The sequence below is a fragment of the Pelodiscus sinensis genome, chromosome 2 (assembly GCF_049634645.1).
Source record: "Pelodiscus sinensis isolate JC-2024 chromosome 2, ASM4963464v1, whole genome shotgun sequence".
Lineage (NCBI taxonomy): Eukaryota > Metazoa > Chordata > Testudines > Trionychidae > Pelodiscus > Pelodiscus sinensis.
In genome coordinates this window covers 95,774,227-95,797,179 of record NC_134712.1, presented here as the reverse complement: position 1 = coordinate 95,797,179, position 22,953 = coordinate 95,774,227, and the positions used below count along the sequence as shown (strand labels likewise).

Here is a 22,953-nt window from a genome sequence, read left to right as displayed (position 1 = left end):
GAAGGGGAGACTGGCTTCTAGTCATGATCAACAGCCTCCTGCTGTACCTGGAAACACCTGTCCTCATTGTAATAGAACTTATAGTTCAAGGATAGGTCTTATCTGCCACCTGAGGGTCCCCAATGCCCATGGAAGATGATCATACTCAGCAATGAGTGATTGCCCATCATCATTATTGACAGGCAGATGTCCGGAAGGGGCTACGTCCAGGATACTACATGGTTCTGGATAATGAGCAAACAGCTCAGAAGCACCTACATTAAAACAAAGGACAAAATGTAACCTGCCATTTTTTGAGGAGTTGGACAGGGTTTTCCATCGCTGTGGCATTTAATTTAAAAAGGGGGAACTATGCAAAAATGAGGAGGAGGGATCCAGTAGATATAGTGTCCTTAGATTTCCAGAAAGCCTTTGACAAGGTCCCTCACCAAAGTCTCTTATGCAAATTAAGTTGTCATGGGGTAAGAGGGAAGATCCTTTCATGGACTGAGAACTGGTTAAAAGACAAGAAACTAAGGGTAGGAATAAATGATAAATGTTCAGAATGGAGAGGGGTAACTAGTGGTGTTCCCCAAGGGTCAGTCCTAGGACCAACCCTATTCAACTTATTCATAAATGATCTGGAAAAAGGGGTAAACAATGAGGTGGCAAAGTTTAAAGATGATACTAAACTGATCAAGGTAGTTAAGACCAAAGCAGACTGTGAAGAACTTCAAAAGATCTCACCGAACTAAGTGATTGGGTAACAAATGGCAAATGAAATTTAATATGGATAAATGTAAAGTAATTCACATTGGAAAAAATAACCCCAACTATAGATATAATATGATGGGGGATAATTTAGCTAAAACTAATCAGGAAAGATCTTAGCGTCATTGTGGATAGTTCTCTGAAGATGTCCACACAGTGCGCAGCGGCAGTCAAAAAAGCAAACAGGATGTTAGGAATCATTAAAAAAAGGATAGAGAATAAGATGGAGAATATCTTACCACCCTTATTTAAATTCATGGTACGCCCACATCTTGAATACTGTGTAAAGATGTCGTCTCCTCATCTCAAAAAAGATATACTGGCATTAGAAAAGGTTCAGAGAAGGGCAAATAAAATGATTAGGGGTTTGGAATGGGTCTCATATGAGGAGAGATTAAAGAGACTGGGACTTTTCAGCTTGGAAAAGAGGAGACTAAGGGGGGATATGATAGAGGTATATAAAATCATGAGTGGTGTGCAGAAAGTGAATAAGGAAAAGTATTTACTTGTTCCCATAATATAAGAACTAGGGGCCACCAAATGAAACTAATGGGTAGCAGGTTTAAAACAAATAAAAGGAAGAAATTCTTCACACAGCGCATAGTCAATCTGTGGAACTCCTTGCCTGAGGAGGTTGTGAAGGTTAGGACTATAACAGGGTTTAAAAGAGAACTAGATAAATTCATGGAGGTTAAGTCCATAAATGGTTATTAGCCAGTATGGTTAAGGAATGGTGTCCTTAGCTTCTGTTTGTCAGAGGGTGAAGATGGATGGCAGGAGAGAGATTGTTTGATCATTACCTGTTCAATTCACTCCCTCTGGGACACTTGGCATTGGCCACTTTCGGCCAACAGGGTACTGGGCTGGATGGACCTTTGGTCTGACCCTGTATGGCCATTCTTGTGTAACTATCTAGTCCCTATATAGGCTTGTGGAGCCTTCTGGCTTCTCTTTCTCTCCTCCTCCCCCAGTCCCTGTCTAGGGATGACCAGAATGACTCATTGGAGAAGGAACATGAGGAGGACGCTGAAGAGATGTTCCTGTAAAGCCAGAATCTCTGTGGGACTCAGGACTCTGATGCCAGCTAGGCAGAAGTCAAGCCTGATTCCTGCTTTGCAGCTGCCAATGCTGATTCCCAATCAGCAACCCAGACCAGGACTGAGGAGACGGTTCCTATGATGGGAACCTCAGCATGTAAGTCTTTTTACACATTTAAAAGAATTGTGTATTTAAGTTTTAATGCATTGTTATTGTACTCTACTACTATGCATCATGTCTGCAGCCATGGTAGGCAGATGAAAGGTAGAAGTCATCCCAGGTCTCTCCTTCCTCCCCCTCAAGTAGCCCCATACCGTCTCTTTGGCCTCCTGGTATGCCTTTCCAAAATGGCAGCTACTCTGACTCGGCATTCAGCCTCCTTCTCATGCCAAAGTCCTGATTACTGGCTGCATTCAGGCCCAAGACACATGCCCAAATATTCCTTTCCCTTTCCCTTCCCTTCAGCTATCCTGCCCAGAGAACCTAGTCCACTACTTTCCCTCCGCAACTCCCATTCACCACTTCAAAATGGCAGTCACAGCCTTTACTCCATCCCCCTTCCATGGCGGATTTAAATGAGGAAACCATTCTTTTGTGTGAAATACAATAGTTTGAGACAGCAATTCCAGAAAATTAGTTTGGTTCATGTTCTCACCTCATAAGGTAGACACATGGGCATTGCATGTCTGTAAAGCTACGGAAAGTTAAGTTCCCCTGTAAATGCCCTATAACACATATCCTTGTAGGCTGGTAACAGTGAATGCATTAAGTCATCATTGCAGGGCCGTTTTTCACCTGCACTTTGAGTGTGTCTGCAGGGGAGATTAAAGCAAAAGTTGAAGGCTGGGAAATTGATCAAATATAGCTGCACAATCTTCTCTGGTGGTATAACTTGCTCTTCCACTCCTCAACACTTCTAGGGGGGCATTTTGGTGAATAACTCCATAGTATGTCTTGCTAATCTGCCCTTTTTCATTTTAAAAAAGGCCATTCTCTGCCGCCTTGGCACTGATCTCAGCTTAACCTCATCCCAAGTCAGGAGAGCCTCAAGGGGATTACTATACAGCTTGCCCCAACAGTCACCTCACTAATCTCTCCAACACCACATAAACACCCCCCAAGCAGAGCACATTGCAAAGCCAGAGCCCACAAAGGGCTCACAGCCCAAGCCTGAACATCTACACTGCTATTTTCAGTCCTGTAATGTGAGCCCCACAAACCAGAGGCAGCTGATCTGGTCTCTGGACTCGATGCCACAAGGTGGTTGTTGTGGTTTTTTTGGGGGGAAGGGGGAGGAGAGGGATTGGAGCAAATGCAGTTGTATCCCAGAGCTTGGTTGTAGGCAATGGATCATGTGATATGTTCTGGATGAAAGCTGGAGGCATGTAAATAAGTAGAGCAGTCAGTAGGTTTCTGATATAGAGTGGTCTATGTGACAATCAATTATTTGTACTGTAGAGTCCAGGAAGTGGATCTCCTTTGTAGACTGGTCCATACTGAGACTGATGGCGGCACAGAAATTGTTGTAATCCCAGTGGAATTCTTCAAGGGCCTCCTTCCCGTGGATCCAAATGATGAAGATGTTGTCAGTGTGGTGCAAATAGAAGAAGGGCACTTGAGGACAGGAGCTAAGGAAGAGTTGTTCTAAATCAGCCATAAAAATGTTGGCCTTACAGTACACTATGTGAATATTCATGGCAGTGCCTCTGACTTAAAGGTGTGAATAATCCCCAGATCTGAAATGGCTGTGGGTGAGAACAAAGGCACACAGTTCAGTAACCATTTGTACCATGACATCATTGGAAAGATAGTTCCTCATGACTTGTAGCTATCCTTGTGTGGACTATTGGTGTAGAGAGCTTCTACATCCGTATTGGCTAGGATGTTTTTCTGGGGAAGATCACCAATGGATTGTAGTTTTTTCAGAAAGTTGGTTGAATTTCAAAGATAGTGGAGCATGTAGGGCCTGAGGAAGGAATCAATATAACCAGACGGTCCTGGAGTAACAGTGCCAATGCCTGATATGATGGGCCATCCAGGATTTACAGGTTTATGGCTCTTGGGTAGCAGATAGAATACCGCTGAGCTAAGGGTGGGTCTGTGAGAATTTGTTCCTATGCTTCTTCAGGTAGTTTCCTGAGTAAACTGTGTAGTTTCTTTTAGTACTCCTCAGTGGGATCCAAGGATAGTGGCCTGTAGATGTGAGTGTTGGAGAGCTGTCTAGCAGTAAGAATAGTAATAGTAAGAGGTAGTTCCAGCTCAAAGAGTTTTCAGTCTAGAGAGACAAGACAGATCAATTGTAGGAGATGCAAAGGCAGCACAGAGGAGTGAAGTGACTACTTAAGGTCACACAGCAGGATAGTGAAAGAGCTAAGAACATGTCACATTTCTATTACCTCTGGGATCTGGAGCTGATAAAAAAGGATTCTTTGTACTAAATTTTAAAATGTGATGTGAAGTAGAATGCTTATTTTTTTAAAATCAGTCCAATCATGTTGAATTTCCTTTCCCAAAGAGTCCTATCAGTTTTTTTCTTTCAATCTGTTTACATGAACTAATTATGGATATCATTAACCAAAAGTAACAAGAACTTTAAACCCCACAGCAATCATGTTTGCATGATGACGGCTAATTAAGTATCAAATAAGGGCAATTATCTAAACCAGAGCAGTAAAAATTGCCTTTCTACATTCTGTGAATCAGATATTCTCTGTTAAAATATTTTTTCCTAAAAATTTCTTCATAACTTTGAATATTTGTATGAGTAATTTACTCTTTCAAAGGGTAAAACAATTCGGAACACACTCCAATTCATGACTTGTTGACATTTATCTCTCAATTCATGTATATTTTCCAACTTAGATTTTTAGTTTACTAGGCGCTATACCAGCAAGAGAAAATGTTTGTCCCTACTCTATTTACAAAGGAAATTAGAATTTAAATATAAATCACCTTTTCTTGAAAAACCTTTTTTACAACTTTAATCAAAATAAAGCAAAAGAGTTCAGTATTGTCACCGAAACTTTTGGATAGTTTATGCAAGTTGTATATCTGGCAGCTAAATCATTGTTAATCAGTACTGTGATATCTGCAAACTTTCAAAGATTCATTACAAAAGAGAACATTAATATATCTCTGAAATGTTGCTGGATTAAAGTCCTTTAAGCCACATTAGGTTGAGAAAATACCATCTCAGAAACCTTTGGGGACTTTTGTTTTGGTGGGATGTGGGGCTTTCAAGAGCTTTATCTATAATCAATGAGTGTTGCATTGCCTCCTTCTCCATATGCCAACTCCTAATGGAAAGTCAACTGAAAGGCATTTTGTGAAGTTAACTAAATTTGGATCAGACTTCAATACACAGAAAGCTTTCTCGTAGAGTAGTAGGATGGTAAATGTTGCAGAACACATTGAATATATGGCGAGTAAGCATCTCCCTCTAATTTATAAACCACCCCTAATAGTCTCACAGCCAGATAAATGTGTCTGGGTCTTGTGACATCCAGGAGTTGTAGAATTAGGTCCAGGATTTAGTGCCCCGGAGTTGAGTTTTCCTTGCTTGAGGTAGTGTGACCGATCCTACCAAGCTACACTACCCCCAGGCTTGCTAGGAATCGAAGCTTCCATACGTTGGGTCCCCTGTCTTCGTAGTCGTCTACAGTGATGGTTCCTCCCTTGGCCTCTTTGGCATATTTCCTGGGCACTGACTCCTCATTTGCTACTACTGCTTGGAAATGGGGTTTCTCAGTCCACCTGAGGACCACCACTCATCCTTCAAAATACCCTAGTTCAACACACCCCTCTCTCAGAGCTCAGCCCCTGGTTACATTATAACTGTCTTGGGGGCACACAATACTTGTGAAGCAATCACAATATAATACTTTTATGTTCTTTTAGACTTAATCACACACAGGAGAGTGCAAATCATGCCCCTGCTTCAGTTTCCTCATCATTCCAAAGCATTCTCTAGGCTGAGGTGTGGGTCCCTTTCATTGTCCAGAGTCATTGAGGCAATCTGAGCTCAGGAAAGTGAATAGACATTCCCGTTCTCATGATGCTGTTAAGTGCTTGGTGACTTCTCCTCCTTGTAGCCCCAGTTTCTATGAGTTTGCTTTTTCCTTCTCCATGTGTCCTCTTCCTATCTGACCCTATTGCTCTCAGTTTTTTTTATTTAACCCCTATCTGGTATCTTTTGTTTTCATATTGGTACGTTTCCAGTATTTCCACCTTCCCTCTTCCTTCTCAAGAGGAATCAGATAAACCGTTTTTTCTAATGGTACAGCTGCTTTTCAAAAAATAACCTTTGTGAGGTCTAAGTATAGGGGCACTGGCAGACTTGCTGGGCACCTGGACAAGGTGAAGGGGTCTGCCTCCTCACTCCCAGAAGATGCTGGCCCCTCCTCTCCGCAAGCAGCAAGTTAAAGGGCCCGGGGCTCCAGCTGCTGTTGCTCCTGAGGTAGCTCTTTGTAAGTGGGCCTGTCTAAGTATGATTATTAGTCTTAAGTATTCCCCTTTGTATCTGCTTGTACATGTTACAGACCATGTCAGCAATGATGGAGTCACATACATATAGGCACTTGTAATACCGCAGTGTTTCATAATACAACTTCACAATATAAATTAGAATTCATAAGCTGTACAGAGAGAGCCTCATTCATCACAAGTAATAAACTTGATTTAAAGTGCAAGATCTCTGCCTCTCTCTCAATTTCTTCCCCTCTTCTCTCTCATTATTTTTGTTTGGAAAAAAATGCAGTGCCATATAGCAAGAATGTGCGCAATTATTAATGATTTGGAATATCACAGATCCCTGATTCAGAATTGATTTGAACATAACCCAGATACTTTTTCTCAAATACTGTCCCTCAAAAAAATTCATAATGCAGCGAATAGATTTAAGTACTTAATACAATATATTTAAAAATTGAAACTCTTTAAAATACAACAATTAAATATAAACAAAATTAATATTTGTAATTATTAAAATATACTGAAACCCTTCTCTGAAATTCCTTCTATACCCAAACTCGCAGGCTACGTCTACTCTGGCATGATTTTCCGGAAATGTTTTTAACAGAAAAGTTTTCCGTTAAAAGCATTTTCGGAAAAGCGTGTCTAGATTGGCATGGACGCTTTTCCGCAAATCGCTTTTTGAGGAAAAGCGTCCGTGGCCAATCTAGACGCGCTTTTCCGCAAAAAAGCCCCAATCGCCATTTTCACGATTGGGGCTTTTTTGCGGAAAACAGTACTGTGCTGTTTACACTGGCCCTCTTGCGCAAATGATTTGCGCAAGAGGGCTTTTGCCCGAACGGGAGCAGCACAGTATTTCCGCAAGAACACTGACGATCTTACATGAGATCGTCAGTGTTCTTGCGGAAATTCAAGCGGCCAGTGTAGACAGCTGGCAAGTTTTTCCGCAAAAGCAGATGATTTTGCGGAAAAACTTGCCAGTCTAGACACAGCCTTAGTGAAAACAATGTGAGTATTTGGTGCACAGAGAATGCAGGATCTACATTTTGAAATATGGCTACTGACTTGATACAAAAAGGATAGAGCTATTTATGAGAAATGTAATGAACAGAAGTCATCATCATTGATGGTTCCTTGATTCAAAGATAATTTCTACCATGGATTTACATATGGACCCTGAGATGATTCATTGGAATTAAAACCATCAGGCGAGTCCAACCTGTCCTAATCAATATAAACCCCGCCGGCATAAATTAACAAGAATTCCATATTATGCAAAGGCAAACAAGCAATGTGCTGTTATGATAGTGGGCCTATAAAGTTATCCTAATAATGAGCTTACATGTGAAAATCAATGAAGGCTTCAGATGTGACAATAACCTGTACCAATAAATGTTAATGGGAAAAGGTGCAGAAAAGAGACAGAGAATGTGTTAATTTAAACAAAAAGGCCTGCTAACATAACTCAAGGACAGCATTAAAATTATGCTTGTTGAAGAAGAAAAGTGTCAGAAGGGTAGCCGTGTTAGTTTGAGTCTGCATAAACAATGAGAAGTCCTGTGGCACCTAATAGACTAACAGATTTATTAGAACATAAGTTTTTGTGGGCAAAGACCCACCTCATCAGATGCAACAGGAAAAGTGTGGGACTGCTCATCAATGGGCTAAACTGATAAGTCAAAAATTTGGCCTAATTGGTGGCCTAAAATTATGACGAGATGGGCTGTTCCACCTATCACTCCATTTTGCGGCCCTTAAAAGATGACCTCTTGGGGGGAAACAGCCTGCAAACTGGCAATAAACACTGACTAAGACATGGAAAAGCAGGAAAAGAATGAGTTTTGCTGTCACGGCTGCCACTTCTACTGTATGGAGCTTTGAGATCCATTGTTACATTGTTGGGTCTTCATCATCATAATCCTTTTTCCTTTCCCACCTTGTTTCTTCTCTTTCCTATTCCTCTCCTCTTACTTCTGTCTAATACAACTCTGCTTAGCTGGCTAAGAGGGTATATTCTGAAACATTGCTGGAAGCCTGTGACCAGAAAAAGTGTGTTACAGGATCAGTCACAGAGATCCCCTTGAGACTGAAATTGATGTACAGGCAGTCCCCGACTTACGCGGATCCGACTCATGTCGGATTCGCACTTACGAACGGGGCTTTCTCGGGGCGAGAAAGCCCCGTTTGTAAGCTGCTCCGGTGCCCCTGGTCTGCTGGAGACCGTCTCCAGCAGACCAGGGGCACCGGGCGGGTTCCCGCGCTTCTGAGGCTTTGCCAGAGCAAAGCCTCAGAGGCGCGGGACCCCCCCGCGGCTGCGGCTTCAGTCCAGGAGCCTGTGGTCTGCTGGGGACGGTCCCCAGCAGACCACAGGCACCCAGACTGAAGCCGCAGCCGCGGCGGGGTCCCTCGCCTCTGAGGCTTTGCCAGAGCAAAGCCTCAGAGGCGCGGCACCCCGCTGCCGCTGCGGCTCTGCTCCCCGTGTCCCTGGTCTGCTGGGGGGGGGGGGCGCAGCTAGTGTGCTCCCCCCCCCCCCAGCAGACCAGGCTTTTGTTTTGGACTCTGGGGCAGAGCAGCTGGGGCGCTGCCGATTGGTCCTGCAGCGCCCGCTCTGGGCACTACTGGACCAACCCGGCAGCACCCCAGCTGCTCTGCCCCAGGTCCTGATTCAGTCGCTGCTGGTCAGTTTCAGCAGCGGCTGAATCAGGACACCTGGGGCAGAGCAGATGGGGTGCTGCTGGGTTGGTCCAGTAGTGCTGAGGAGCGGCGCTACTGGAGCAACCCAGCAGCACCCCAGCTGCTCTGCCCCAGGCATCCCCAAGTCAGCTTCTGCTGAAACTGACCAGCGCTGACTACAGGAAGCCCCAGGCAGAGTTGCTCTGCCCCGGGCTTCCTGGAATCAGCTGCTGATCAGTTTCAGCAGCAGCTGACTTGGGGACGCCTGGGGTTCTTAAGTTGATTCTGTATGTAAGTCAGAACTGGCGGTCAGTTTCAGCAGTGTCTGAATCTGGACGCCAGTTCCGACTTACATACAGATTCAACTTAAGAACAAACCTACAAGTCCCTATCTTGTACGTAACCCGGGGACTGCCTGTACTAAACACCACTGAGTCTGGCCATCTGCCCTCTGGATCACCCCACTGTACTGTCTAGCTGAGCCAAACCCTCAGCAATGGCACAGAGTTAGGATCATAGCCCACAGAAGAACAACACAGACACAAATATCAACTTAGCTCTGGGAAGGCTCAGTCAAAGGGACTTGACACAGCACTCAGGTGCACAGACTCAATGGGATCAGAACCACAGAAAAACGTATTTGACTTTATACAAAGTTTTATACAAAGCAAGCTCATAAATTGTTTGCCCCCTTTACCAATAAAAGAGAGAGATGCACTGCTGTTTCTCCCACCCTATTATAGTTATTTATACTGGGTTTATTAATAAACAGATGTGATGTTACTAAATATAAAATGTATTATTTAAATGGTTCCAAGTAATAACAAAGTGAATTACTAAGCAAAATAAAACACCACATACCTGCTAAGCCTAATACGCTAAGAAACTTGTAACATGCATTTTTTCATCCTAACAGTAGTTCTAATGATCTTTTCTCCCAGCCTAGAAATCTGCCACCTTTGGCCTGATCCTTCCCCTTGTTCAGATTTAGATGTTTTCAGCAGTCATTTTGGGAGAGAGCTGGGATGGTCTGGCATCTGGCACAAGCCCCTATTGTTTGGTCTCCTGATTTTATATCCCTTTTGCCAAAGGCAGAAATCCTTTGTGTTCAGTTCAAACTTTTCATACTTCCAGTGAGAGAGTACAGCATCCAAAATTGATTACAGCATCAGGTGACCTGGCCACATGTCTTGGCAGGACCAACCCATAGTCCCAGCTTACAGGAAAAACAAGACTATTCACAAATCATTGACCCAAATACTGGGCCATTAAGTTATTTGAATACTACTAATGGCCCTCACTGAGCATGTCTAGATTAGTAAACAGATTTATACTTCATATTTATAACTTCAAATACAGGAATGATACGTGCACACAAATAGAATATACATACTCCATTGATAACTTTTCTAATGATAAGTTTCAAGTTGTATTTTGCATAAAGCATCTTCCAGTTATGCATATTCATAAGCATATTTCCATAAAGATTATGGGGTGCAGTGTTACAGGCAGCTAAAAGCAATTCCCTAAATAGACTGATGTTGGTACAGTAGAACCTCAGGGTCATGAACACCAGAGTTACAAACTGAATGGTCAACCACACACATTTTAGGGAACCAGAAGTACGCAATCAGCATCAGATACCAGAGACCAACCCCCACCCTCCAAAAAGCAAAGTAAATACAGTACAATATGGTGTTAAATATAAACTAAGGAGAAATTAGAAACAAAAATCAATTTGACCAGTTAAGGAAACTGTTTCTGTGCTTGTTTAATTTAAATGTAGTTCGTAAAAAGCAGTATTTTTCTTTTGCATAGTAAAGTTTCAAAGCTGTACTAAGTCTCTGTTCAGTTTTAAATTTTGGAAAGAATAATAACATTTTGTTCAGAATTATGAAAATTTCAGAGTTATGATCAACCCCATTCCCAAGGTGTTCATAAATTTTTGAGATCCTACTATACAAGGACATGTCTACACTACGTTGAAGATTGATGCTGCCACTGACAATCTTCCAGGGTTCAATTTAGTGGGTGTATTATAGACCCACTAGACCAAACTCAAAGGGTGCACCCATCAGTGCCAGTACTCCTGCTCCTCATGTGCTCCCATCACCTTTCTGTTGTGTGGACAGTGCAGAAATGTGATGTAAGATATGTTGACTCCAGCTGCATAATTTACATAGCTGGAGTTGTGTATCTTACTTCAACCTTCCCACGTAGTGTAGACCAGGCCCAAGTTTCATGTCTCTCAGTGGTTAATAAGAACATGAGCCATGCCTGTGTTCTTTTCAGCAGTGAGTTACAAGTGAGAATCAATGCCAGAGAAAGAAGCTGCATTTTCTATTTTTGAAATCGTTTTCTCTCCTATCTTGAGTTTCTTTTTTGCCTTCTAAGAAATGTGATCAAAACTTTAACAGCTTCAACACATTTCAACTAATTTTTTTCTCTTTTCCCTCCCAGAAAGACAGATATTATTGTCTTTAAAACCGTCTAAGACTGTCAAACAGGGAATTTCTTTCTAAAGATTCTCTATCGCTAAAAGGGAAAGGAATGAGGTATATTGTTAAAAGAAAGAAAGAGAGAAAGAGAGAAAGAAAGAAAAGCCTTACTTAAAACTTTATTTCAAATGCTTTAACTAATTTTGCATCTTTTTCTGTATCTTTTTAATAAAGGGTTAACAGAATGTTTAATGGTGTATTTGCCATAATACAAAGCAGGGTGAGGTCTCTGTATGTGAAATCCTGATCTTTGAATAACATTATTAATATCATACATATTAATATATATTAATATTTGATCTGAGGAAGTGGGTCTGGCCCACGAAAGCTCATCATCTAATAAACCATCTTGTTAGTCTTTAAAGTGCTACATTGTCCTGCATTTTGCTTTAATATCATACAGTAACAGTTATGTTAACAACTTAGACTTTCTGGGCTCCATTTATTCAATTTAAATGAAAACAGATGTGTGGTATAGCTTTTCTGAACCAGTGAGCCTTAGACACATGTTTTAAGGAAACTGCTGCTAACTCCTTTTCCCTTGGACAGCCTGAAAATAAAGAATGCAGAGACACACTCAAAGTAGCTAGATATAATTACCTCATTCAGCTTATGAACACTATAATGGAAACTCCAGCCATTATTAAAAACTAAAATTAAACAAAGTTGGTTGTACGCTGGCAATCCATGATTTGCCTTGGTTTCACTGGATTTCCCAAAACTTTTCATAGTTTCCCCAGTACTGAGTATAAAAAGTCTCAATCTGTTGTATATTTTTCTGTGTGAACACTCTTGACTTGTTTCATACTTGAAGATGAGATTTCTGGGGAGCAAATCTTCCTAGATTATTCTTGGAGTATTTTACGGTCTGGTATAGCAAATCACTTAAGCATGTATTTTTCTGTAAGAACAAGCTGAATTAAGGTTTTAGTAAGTTCCAGATAGATTATTGTTATGCTAGAAGTAGCTTTATCTAATATTTAATCTTAATAAATAGATATATGAATTTGTGTCTTTGCATGCAATACTCTTAAATGTGGTTCATTTCCTTTTTTCTCTGCTCCTTGTTTCCCCGGCCAGCCTTTCCTTCTGCTTTTTGGTTCCTTCGAATCTCTGTTCCTAGCTCCTACAGTTCTTCTTTTCCTTAATCTTTTCCTCCTTTTCTTTACTGATGTCTGCTCTCCCGGCTTCCAGGGCATTGGGACAGGGATTGGATAGTGTGATGTCAATAGTTAGCCTGGCTCCTGTTAAATTACTCAGTGTTCTGAGTTAATCTGTCAACCACTGTTAAAATATCTATGAGCTGAAATTATTCAGTTAAATATTAGTACTTGTTTTTTAACTTCTGTGATTATGGGACAGACTTATAAAAAGAATGGACAAGTCCTCGGATGTAGCATGGAAATAGAGACGAATGCAACACATTTATTATTTTATGTTTTCTTTTTTCTTTCTGGAAATTTTGCAAAGAGAAAACCATTGATCCGTATTAGCTTTCTGATTATACAAACGTTTACAATGTTATTTGTTCAGCTATTCTTTTGACACTAAACCCTACAATTAATTACAATAGGATGCATGGAGGCCCATGTTTCCTCAGATGAAAATAAGTGCAGAATACTGAAATACCCAGATTTGAAACTCTCCAAGTGATCGCTTTCTCTTTTAAAATTGTTCTTGTTGATTCAATTATCTTTCCATTGCAAGAAATGACCATGAAACGACCTTTGTGGTTTTGTGCCTAAATGAGCCAATTCAAAGTACAAATTGCTAAGTTTTTCTTAAGAGTTTACACTTAACATTTGAGGCTCTCAAGATACTTTGAAGAGTGTCCTTGAAATACTTAATATCCTCATCTTGTGCATTTTTGCTAGATGTCAAAACTATTTGGAAATTTAATCATTCATAACCATCATTTATGGGTGCTTTTCCTGGAGATGAATGCATTTTTTTTGCCTGTGACATTCAAAATCTACTTCAACCCTGTTTAAATGACCACAATATATGTGCTGAAAAAACTATACAGGAAAAGAAAACACTGTAAGAAAAAAGTATCCTAGATTTGACAGCTGATATGTCTTCATGGTTTAATCTGCTCAGCAGCTCAATACACAATCATGAAGCTAGTTCAGTTGCTGATACAAATAAGAGACATTGAAAGCAGTGCGAATTTTGACAGAGGATCAACACTAAATTTAGGGTAGATATTTCCGCAGTCCTATCTCATAGTAATTGGCTGTTCTTACACTCCAACTTTCATCTGTGGATTTATGGTGGATTGCATTAAAAAACCATGATATGCAGGAAGATGAAAGTTTGTCTGCAATGGATGAAAGGCCCAGTATTATACAGAAAGGTAATATAAAGAAGGCAGATACAAGCTCAGAACCTCAGCAGTTGTAAAAGCATAACTCTAGTTCAGTCCGCAGAACTATAATTTAGTCTGCTTTCTGGCAGTCATGAGTTGGACAGCAAAACAGCAATACAGTCATTTAATTTACCATTACAAAATACATACAGAAAGTTAGACCTAGAACAATTTACTAGTGAAGTAAAGAGCTGTCTATCAAGAAATCTTTCAGTATCTAACTCTTTGACTAAAATGTTATTTCCTTTTAGTTAGCCAAAAGGCAAAACATCTAGTTAAAACTGGTCTGACACGTAGATGCAATATCTGAAAGGTGAAGAATGTGAAAGCATGTTTTCAAAAAGTAAAAGAAATAGAAATGATCCAGGGAGACAATCCAATTGCAGTACTGTTGTTGTTTCACTTTGGTATAAATAAATTTTTGATTAACATATTTAATGACTTTAAGCTTAGTACACACAAAACATTGGCTTCTCAAATGGGTCACCCTAGGACATTATTGAAGAAATAGCATGAAGTAAATGGAGTAGAACGAGAGAAAACAAGGCATGAAACTTGGTATAAAAGGCCTAGTGCAGTAGTGCTCCACCTGCAGGCACCATGCAGCCCACTTAGCACTCAAACTGCAGCCCCGCTATGTGCAAAAGGGTGGTGGGGACCAGGGTGGGGGCTGCCTCAAATCTCTTGTCCTGTTGATGCAGTTCTATATCAATACTTGCAAAAATCACTTAATTCATATTGGGACTGACATCTGATGGCAGTTTGAGAAGATTGAAAAATGATTGCAGTGGTATATAGAATGCCCTAAGTGTCCCCTGCTCTTACTGATGACTGTTAGTTAGAATACTTGTCTGACAAAGAGAAGAAAATTCCTTTTTTCAAACTGTTCTAAAAGTTCTTGCACCCAAATTGATTCACACACTTTTCCCTATTTCTAGCGAAAACAATGGTGAAACTCAAAGGAGCACAACTAGCCAGCTCCATCTAGTGAGTAAGCAAATCAACTGCAAATCACTCTTCATTGAGTCTCTTGTTTAGCAACATGTGTGATCCAGCATGACCACGGATGTCCCTGGATGATAGAGCCCTAGGGCAGAAGGGCCAGCAGCTGGGAGCCTGGTGTAACCCTGCCAGTCTACTAGCGGTAGGGCTAAAGCAGCCTGGAAAGAGAGCCATCAGGGCTGTCTGTCACCCGGCAGCATAGCCCGGACCACAACACACCAAGAGGGGAAGTCCGGCCGGACTGAATCAGCCTGGGAGACAGCGGGGCTTCCGTAGTTTGGGCAGTGGCAGCAGCATGATTGGGGCTGCCTGCTGCCCGGCATTGAGGCTAGTGTTGCATCTGCAGCAGCCTGGGAGTGGAAGCTGGCTGCAGCAGCCCAGCAGAATCAGCGTGGCTGGGGTTACGTGCTGTGTGACAGCAGGGCAGGGGGTGCGGCAGCCCAATTGGACAACCTGTTGTTCGGGAATGGGGCTGGAGCTGGCTGGCAGCGGAGCCAGGGCTGGGACTGGCCCACAGACAGGCTAGTGGGGCTGAGGGAGCTGGCAGTGGGCTGAGAGGCTGGTATCAGGGGACCTCCCCTTTTCTGGCAAATTCCCTCATTAGGGACTGGTCAGGTAGGACAAGAGAGGTCCAACCTGTACAACATTAGCAATAATTGCCTCTCATTTCCTCACACATAGGTATGCACCAGAGGAGAATAATAAATGTATAAAGAGGTTTACTAGATCTAGAATTATACTAACCCAGTTTGAGCTCTAGCCTGTCTTCATTTTGTTGTTTTAATTTACAAAGAGATCTTTGTGAAAGCGTTACATTACTTAAATAGATTTCCACATTAGGTTTTCAAAAATTCATTACAGAATAATCCTTGACATGGCAAAGTCAAGATCACGTTTTGCTTTTGCAATAGAAATATGTATATGCTTTAACAGGTCTTAGCTCATTATTTGGGAACATCTCGTCATTGTCTGTGACTGCAGACAAATATAGGGAGAGAGTTGCAAAGTTTAAGAGAGAGACAAATTGGAAACAGCAGAAAAGGAGTGGTATCTTCAAGACCATATTAATCTGAGAAGATGAGACACTATGTGGATATATTAAGCTAAGTAGATCATGAACTTAAAAAGAATGGTGGTGGCCTTGTCTACGCTATCACAAGCCATTGACCTATTTTATACAAAATCAGCTGAAGTTGACATAATTAGGTGTGCTTATTGCAGTATCTTAACTGCAGGAAGTCAACAGCTGATGCTCTCCCGTTGACTCTGTTGACTCCTCTCATTGTGGTGGAGTTCGAAATAGCAGTTGGCTTGTGTAGATACTAGGAAAGTTATTTCGAAATAACTGTTATTTCGAAATAACTTTGCTGTGTAGACGTACCTTAAGAGAGGCACTCGGAAGTATTGAAATTAGATGTTTGAAGGCAGAATTTGCTGGACCACATAAAACACTATGGCACCAGGGCTATGTCTACACCACAGAGGGTTTTTTTTTTTTTTTTGAAAAACGGCCATTTTTCTGAATAAACTTCACTAACATCCATACTGCAATCACATTCTTTCAAAAAAAATTGAAAGAACAGAGGGGTTTTTCTGACATTGGTAAACCTCTTTCTATGAGAAAGAAGCCTTTTCCGAAAGAGACGGGGAAGAGGGAGTTCTTTCGAAAGAGGAGGAAAGAGGAAAAAGCACAAGTGCCCTGGTAGCCACTCCATCCATAGTAATCACAGCTTAAATGCGAGATAGTGTTCATTCAGGGTGGATGTTATCTTTCGAAAAAGCAGATGGCTTTTTCGATGTGCTTTGGCAGTGTAGACACGCTCTTTCAGAAGAAGTTTTTTCGGAAGATCTCTTCTGGAAAAGCTTCTTCTGAAAGAAGCCTGCAGTCTAGCCGTAGCCCAGGAGTGATTCAGGTCTATGGCACTAGAAAGAAACTGCAACAGAGGAGGCTGAGATGATAGGACATGTACAAAAGATGAATAAAATGCCTTTTGTGTAGCCATTTGAGACTAGAGTGTCTGGGTGGAGAACAGGCAAATGGCCAATGGTGGATAGAATATGTAAGAGAGGATGGTCTGGACATGGAATGAGCACTGAATCAGCAAGTCTGGAAAAGACTGACCTGTCAACCCTGAATTCAGCTAGCTAGGAGAAAGGGGGAGAAATTCTCTTCCTTATATCTGAGACCATGTCAGCATTTCAAGAGAAGCCCTACTATTTCAGTAGTCTAAAATTCTTCTATAAAAAGGTGTTCTCGGGCTTAGATCCTGAATGCCAGGACTTAGACTAAAATAATCTAGTTTTTCCTAATCCTGAAGAAATGGTGTAGTTCTTTTGAGTAAAACAAAAATTGTATTGATCAGTTTCTAGTTCTTAAAAAAAAAAAAAAAAACCCTGTAAAACTCAAAACAACATTGGGTTTTAAAAAAAAGCATTTGGCAAACGATTAGGGTCAGGCTAAGGCAAGTCTACAGTGTGGGCAAGGATGATGGGTTTAAGAGGCAAGTGGAGCCTTCCTTGGGTTTTAGTGCTCATCCTGTCTCCACTTTCTTTTCCTATTCTGACCCTTCCTGGAGGCTCCCTCAGTAGGCTGTTGCAGACTAGTGCGTCTTCACTCAAATTGGATCTATTAACTTAGCTTGCCAGACCGATTAGTATAATACTAAACCTGAGAGAGCCATTAAGTGGTAATGAAGCCATTTAACAGGCATATACCAACCCTGTATTTACTGACAAAAACAGTTGTGCATTACTTGTCTAAAGGACCTTATTTTAAAATTTGCTTTAAAGATTTCATTAGTTTGTTGCTGAAGATTATAAAATAACATCTCTAAACAATCCATGCATAGATATTTAGATGCACAATCTGAATTCAGCTTTAGCCTTAAATGCTTGGATTTTCAGACAATTTTTAAATAAACTAATCAAAAGACCACCCTGCTCTAAAATACACATGTTAATTTAATTTCTACAATAAAGATACTTACTCCAAATTATTCCTGTACTTTCTATCCATCCCTACTCTCCTTTTGCCTTCATGTTAAAGAGAACTCTTAAAGGGACAACATCCCTTTTCTTCCAGAAAACTGGACAAATAGGTTTCTTTTTCTTGACTTCTAACTATTTGAACTAGTTTTAAGAGAACCCTCTACCCAAATCAATACATTAGTAAGATATGAAATCCTTTGTTATGCCTTAAATTTTTGGAATCATATTTTTAACAAAGATATGGTGATATTTCATGAACATGTCTATTGTTGTGAAAATCACACACACACTAAATTAGTATTCCCTTTTCCTAAAAGCAATGAACTTTGTTATGAACACGCTAAACTGTTCTCAGTAATTTATTTAAATAATGTCTTTATTTCAGTGCATTAAGTATGTAGCAATCTGGAACAATTACTTTATGAAGGCTTAAGAGTACATTTAAAATATAAAAGCAGCTTAGAAATATTGATGAAGAAAATGTAAAACAGTGTGGAAGAAAACATTGTCCTCCATCTGCGTTTGTAAGCAACAGGTAGCCAAAGGCAGTTTTATTACGAGCTGCAGCAAGGGAAAAACTGGTTTGGACGGGGGGGGAGTCCCCCCCTGAGGCAGATCCTCGAATATAAGCAATTATGAAGAAGTTTATATACTGACCATTAGATATAATAACAATTAGTTTCCTTCCCATTACAAACACCAATGGCTAACAGTTATTTTAGTTCCATCCAGATGCTCCTTATCTCAAGGTCCCTGCCAGAGTCAGCATTCTATCCTTATCTCCGTATGGAGGCGAAAGGCGAAGGCAGCTTCTAATTACAGATCTTGCATTGTCAGGCCACAAACCTAGCCTGACTCTTGCTCTTTTGTTAACAAGACCAAGATGGCTGCACACAAATTCCCTTATTCCCTTTTCCTGCCTCCACAACTGAGAAGGGCTGCATATTATTTAATGTTGTATTCAGCAGGACAACTGACTTGCCCTTACATAGTTTTTGCAAATAAAGCTCTGGCAAACTTCAGGATATATTTAAAAAAAAAAGTACCTGTGACTGACATTTTTAGTCCCAAATTTAATGTTTTAATTCGGTACCTTCTGCATATCCAGTCTTCACAATCTGGCATGCAGTGGAAAACATGTTCCATTTTCTTTAGAAAGAAATTTTAGAAGAGGTTTTTTTTTTTTTTTTCAAATTTGCTACATTTGGATTCAGGGATTTGGCTGGCAAGGGTGAACAGAGAGTGGGAGGAAAGAGGAGAGAGAGAGAGACGGGTAAGTGTGGGCCACGGGCAGAGCGTGTGGGCCACAAGGCCTAGTCAGAGCAGGGGTAAAGTATTGGTGGTGCAACAAACAGACAGTGAGAGTTTGCCTCCCCAAGAAGCAGTGTCACTCACAGGGACAAGTTTATCTAAGCTACATTTGATTTAACATTAGTAGCATGACTCAAGTTGACGTACCTTCAGTGCCATAACTAGGTATTTTTGCGCCCAGGCCAAAATATTAATTATGTGCCCCCTCTCCTTAGCTTAGCACGCCTCACACTCTTTACTGTTGCAGCTTATTATTTTTTCTTATTGCTTCTTTGCACCCCTGATTATGATGCACCCTGCTTTCCCTGCCCTTATTACCACCCTGCCTACCTTAGACCTATCTACCGCAGGGTTCACACTATGATAGGTGACGGGAGAGTTTCTCCTGTCCAATTTCCCATGCTCACCATGTTCCAGTGTAGTGCCTGAGTCAACATGACACTGTTTGGTGGTCAATTTAGTGGGTCTTCACTAGACCTGTTAAATCAACCTCAGGTTGATCAACTTAGTTGATACATCCCATAGTGGAGATGAGCCCTAAATGTAGTCTTATGCTGCAATAAACCCCCAGAGCAGCAAGTCTCAGAGCCTGTGTCAACTTGGCCTTAGGCTGAAACCCTGCCCCCTTGCTAGGCTGCAGAATCCAGACTCCCATCTAAGCCTGAATGTCTATACTGCTATATTTAGCCCCACAGAGTGAGTCTCACAAGCCTGTGTCACTTGATACAGGCTCTGAGACTTTGCTGCACATTTTTTATTGCATTGTAGGTATCCTTTAACAAAACTAAACATCTTGTCATGATATTAAACTTAACATGGCACAGGGAACTTGGAGTGGAATAGAGTAGAGGGGACTTTATATTGTGTGGACTTGAGGGTGACAGTTCTACCCAAAACTTGTAAAATAATATTGGCCAGTGGTCCAGATTCTGGGCTGTGTCTGTGTCCAGTCAACCCATCTTGCAGGGTTGAGGTGAAGTGGATTTTAAGTCTTAGGTTAACTTTCTATTCTGCAAAAACTGGTCTGGTAGCACTTTATAGACTAACAAAACATATAGGTGGCACAGCCCACTACTTCAGATGACCAGAGTTGGCTCATGATACCATCTATATGTTTTGTTAGTCTGTACAGGATAAACTTAAAAACCCAAAACTGGTCTGGTAGCACTTATAAACTAACTCGACTATCCCCTGAAGCTTCTTTATATTCTGCATCTAAATAGGAGAAAAGGAATATGCTGAGTTTTCAGCAGAGGGAGCCATTTGCACAGTGTACAACTCTGAAAAGGGAAATCCACACTTCGCGAATTTGTTTTTCAGAAGTGTGCCATAATCATATGCTATACCCCAGCCACATAGCTACCCACCACTTTTTTCCACGCTCTTTCTCTGGGTGTCTGTGTTTGTTTCAGCATTAATCTTGCCCAGAAATAAATTAGAGAGACAAATGTTTAAAAAGCAAGCAGTATATCATTTTTTTTAAAAGAAAAGCCCCATAGAGCCTTTCCAGGGTGCGTCTTAGTGTGATCATTGAACAGTGTTTGTACTGAACATCAAAAACAATGCCAATGATATCTTGATTGTACCCCCTATAACCACCTACATTAATTTCCATAGGTGGTACTGCAGTCATTGAAAGGAAAAAAAGTAACGGTGATAGTTTTTCATGTTCATTAAATGTTCATGAAAATATATAATACAACAAACACAGCTACTAAAGAGGAAAATGTTGAATCCTTGTGAATTTTTAATCTGAAAAATAATGAATATTATTTTAATAGCCTCTAATTCCACTATTAAATATTTAAACAACTCTGTGGTATATTTTAATTGTATCAAAGTGAATGTTAAAACAGTTCTTCTTTTTCAATAGATCTGCTCCCAGGAAGCATGCATAGTCAATTCTGCTTAGTTTAGCAATTGAAATAGTCTCATTGTTTTTTATTCCTGTCATAATTGCACCATTATAACAAAAGTCCCAGTTCAGTCAGGAAATTGTAGCAAAAAATTCCCTCTGATGAGATCACTGGTTCAAATGTTAACTCCTAAAGCCTTAATGTAGAGAGCTTAAGAGTTCCAACAGCTCATTACAACACCATATTAAATAAACCTTCTCTGAGCTGCAACTGAGAGAGTAACAGTGGGAATTTTTGGCTAAAATTCCTAGTTTGACTGCTGTTTAAAACAAAAAGAGAACTTGAAATTCTTACTTATGTATTCATGAAATTGAAGGCTAAGGGCCCTAACCCTAACCCTGGACCACTGAAGTCAAGAAGATTTTTTTTTCATTGAATATGGTGGGAGCAGACTCAAAGCTTTAATAGCATGTATGACACCAATGAAATACATCCAAGCAGAACTATATTATTTACTGGTATCAGAGGGCAGAATTTGGAGATAGTAGGTTTACACAGATAAAAAATGAGGCAATTTGTTCTGCAGAACTTCGGTACACTGTATTGATGATGCAAAAGAAGAAAAGAACCCAGTATGACTCTCAGCTTCCTGGCTGTGTCACAGGGCTGACAATTGGAGTAAAATACATTTGGCTATTTAAACTGAACAGATGTCCTAAGGAAATTGAGAGACAATCATAAATCTGCAGTATTTTTTAGAGTCCCTTTTAAAGAAGATTGATATTTTAACATAGTTCATATTTACATAAAATATTACATATAAAGCCTACGTCTAGACTGGCATGATTTTCCAGAAATGCTTTTAATGCAAACGTTTTCCGTTAAAAGCATTTTCGGAACAGAGCGTCTAGATTGGCACAGACGCTTTTCCGCAAAAGCACTTTTTGCGGAAAAGCGTCCGTGCCAATCTAGATGCACTTTTCCGCAAAAAAGCCCCGATCGCCATATTCGCGATCGGGGCTTTTTTGTGGAAAACAAATCTGAGCTGTCTGCACTGGCCCTTTTGCACAAAAGGACTTTTGCCCGAACGGGAGCAGCATAGTATTTCCGCAAGAACACTGACAATCTTACATGAGATCGTCAGTGCTTTTGCAGAAATTCAAGCGGCCAGTGTAGACAGCTGGCAAGTTTTTCCGGAAAAGTGGCTGATTTTCCGGAAAAACTGGCCAGTATAGACACCGCTATAGTGTGTGTAAGATACTGTGCAGAATAGGAGTGGTAACACCATTTTGGACATTCCAGCCATTCAGTTAACTAAAATCTTTTCACACTGGTTAACTCTTGAAACCTAACCCTAATTGTCTTGGCTGTAATGATTAAATTCATAGACAGTGGGTTCTATAGAGTCTCTGGAAATGCTAGGGAAGCAGGAAATGAGTTGGTTGGAGGCCAGGAGACATAATGGAAACAGAGTGTAGGCTTTTGAATTGGAAGCAATGGCCTTCCTGTTCCTGTCTTTGGGTACATCTAGACTACATGCCTCTGTCACCAGTTTACCTGGGTGGTCAACAAATACCTTTGATGTCGACACCCGCGCTTCCAGACTATCGCGCTGAGCCGACAAACAGCTGATCAGCTGTTTGTCGGCTCAGCGCGGCAGCCATGTAAATTTAAATGAAGCGGCGATTATTTAAATCGCCGCTTCATTTTCCTATGTCTGGTAGCCTAATCTACATGCCTCTGGTGACAGAGGCATATAGACTAGACATACCCTTTGTGTGACCAGAGCAGAGCTGGACAACATGAATTAAGCCAGACACCTTGGCATGTAGAATTCAGTGACATCCATGCCTAGGGAAGGACTAAATTTTGAAACTACAGGTATGTGAGTAGAACAGTACTGTTTAGTCACACATAATCAGACTATTTTTTAATTTTTAATTTGGATTGCTGGGCCTCTCTGTGCTGAGTACATGTAACCCTCAACTCCTTACTCTGT

The 22,953-nt window shown here is 40.8% G+C and overlaps 1 protein-coding gene and 1 long non-coding RNA gene across 2 annotated transcripts in view; one reads left to right on the top strand and one right to left on the bottom strand.

The window, feature by feature from the left end:
* Positions 1–22,953, top strand: part of LOC102447253 (lysine--tRNA ligase-like) — a 103,421-nt gene that overhangs the window by 30,235 nt on the left and 50,233 nt on the right. The window contains exons 3-4 of the mRNA XM_075921054.1: positions 1,722–1,944; positions 3,247–3,472. The gene's annotated coding sequence lies outside the window, so the exon portion shown is untranslated. The remainder of the gene's footprint in view (positions 1–1,721; positions 1,945–3,246; positions 3,473–22,953) is intronic.
* Positions 1–22,953, bottom strand: part of LOC142827136 (uncharacterized) — a 60,251-nt gene that overhangs the window by 35,661 nt on the left and 1,637 nt on the right. The window lies entirely within an intron of this gene.